At 38.9% G+C, this 2,146-nt stretch overlaps 1 pseudogene; it reads right to left on the bottom strand.

The window, feature by feature from the left end:
* LOC101591055 overlaps positions 1-2,146 on the bottom strand; it is a 16,773-nt pseudogene that overhangs the window by 13,355 nt on the left and 1,272 nt on the right.

The following is a 2,146-nucleotide window of genomic DNA, read 5'->3' as shown; positions in this document are numbered from 1 at the left end:
AGAGAGAGAGAGATTCTATAGTGTTTTCCTAGGTCTTGTTTCTTCTATTAGTGTGTGGCTATTTGTGTCAGACAGAAAATTTAGAGCAATATGAGGGTCTGTAATCTTTCACACATTTCTAATTGGCTTCCTCCAACAAGCTGTGCATGTTACCATGTCTTACAAGGTCCCTAATTTAGCACTCAGTGAGGCTGTAAAACACACTCGCTCAGGCAGACAGGCATGGGAGCAGCGAGTCCTTGTCCTCGAGAAAGCAACACTGGTTGCCTGTGGGGTCATGTTGCTCTAGGAAGGGATGAAAATTGTTTATTTGAACCAATGCTAGATACTTATTAGGGAATTGACAGCTTTTTATAGCAATGTCTCCCAATTCAATAAAGAATGTCACACTTTCCTTTTCTTTTATTATTTATTTACTTATTTATTTATTTTTTTTGCAGAACTGAGGATTGAACTCAGGCCCTTACAATTGCCAGGGAAGCACTTGTTCTACTGAGCTATCTCCCCAGCCATTGAGCCATCTCCCCGGCCCTGCCATACCTTTAATTGTGATCTCTTCCAGCATGTTCTTACCTGGTCTTACGTGAAGATTAACATGGATGTATATGCTGGTCTTTTAGAAGCAGATGTATGGTCTTGGACAAATTCAAAATATGCAAAAGTTTAATTTTTAGCAATGGTTGCAAATGGACGGGCATGGAAAGGAGTGTTCTGTTAGGCTTTCAGCGCTGTAGCCAAAACGCCTGGCATACACAACTTAAAGGAAGAAGTGAGGCTCACTGTTTCAGGGGACTCAGGCCATCCTACTCTGGCTGAAAGGCTGGAATACCATGGAATCAGGGTGTGGCAGGGGAAGCTGTGTAGCTCATGGCAGCCTGGAAGCAAAACAGGAGAACAGTGCCAGAGGAACAGAGACAGAGTCTATGCACAGCACCCAGGATCAAGTCCCCATGACCTACCTGGCACACACCAGGCAATGTGCTTTCCTAATTCCCAGAGGTTTTCTTAATTTAATCAATTTGAAATATCACCACTTATAGTCACAATGTGAAAAAGTCAGGTTCCTTTTGTGCTTTTAGCTCTATGTTCACATATAGAACAAAGGAAGACTTGCATCCTGACTGTTCTGTGACTTTGGACAATAACAGCTTCTATCTTTTTGAAACAGAGAGAGTATCTATCTAAAAGTTAGCATAAGAGATAAAAGATGTAATGTACACAGAGTACATAGCAAACTGCTAAGCACACAGTAAATCGTTCAACCAGTGCTTCTTGTTATTTCCTGTGGTACTACAACATTTTCTCATTTTTACTACTAAAATAAAGTATAAGGAAAATTCTGTTAAAGAAATTATTTTGTTAAGAATTTTACTGGTATGTGGGCTTTAAAGGCAAAACTGAGTAATTGAAACATGTGAATAGTATAGAAAAAAAAAACAGGAGGAGAAAGAAAAGAGGTAAAATTATGAATAAGGCCTGATGGTTAGTAATGAAATATTAGGGAGTAAAGAAATGGAAAGAGGAATGCATGAAGGTAACAGAAAGTAAGAATAAAATGAAGATCAAGAAGTAGAATGCTCATGGATAAGTTGAGATCAAATTGTAATGTTAGGAACTCTATTGTTACTTATTTGTTTCAGTGAGAAGGACTCATACTTCTTCATGAGTTGTAAACTAATTCAATTACTACTTTGATTTCTGATAGGAAAAAGTGCAGAAAGTTAAAAGTGTCATGAAAACAGATGTGTCAGGTCCATGGTGAAGGTCGTGGGCTTGGAAATGCTAGTCTCAAGGGCACAAGAAGTCAGCAAGAAAATGAACTCAAAAAGGACAGAAGGCAACTCAAGAAGGTCTGCTGTCTGATAGAATAGGGCGATCAGAGGCAGCAATCTTGAGAAGCCAGAGTGAATGTAAAAATGCCACGTTGCTTTTTTATTAACTCTTCTTCTTTTGGCTTCTCCTTGTAGAAGCACCACTGACTGAAAATATTATGCTAATAGAAAGAGGTGAAATCAATGAACTGTAAAGGGAATAGTAGGCTGGCCATGAAGCCATAAATTTCTCTGCCTGTCATTTGCTGCCCCCACCCCTTAACTAGGTGGGTTTGACCTTGAATTATATATATATGTATGTATATGTATATATA

Source organism: Octodon degus, unplaced genomic scaffold, assembly GCF_000260255.1.
Source record: "Octodon degus isolate 3935 unplaced genomic scaffold, OctDeg1.0 scaffold00161, whole genome shotgun sequence".
Taxonomy (NCBI): domain Eukaryota; kingdom Metazoa; phylum Chordata; class Mammalia; order Rodentia; family Octodontidae; genus Octodon; species Octodon degus.
This window is presented reverse-complemented; position numbering and strand designations above follow the sequence as displayed.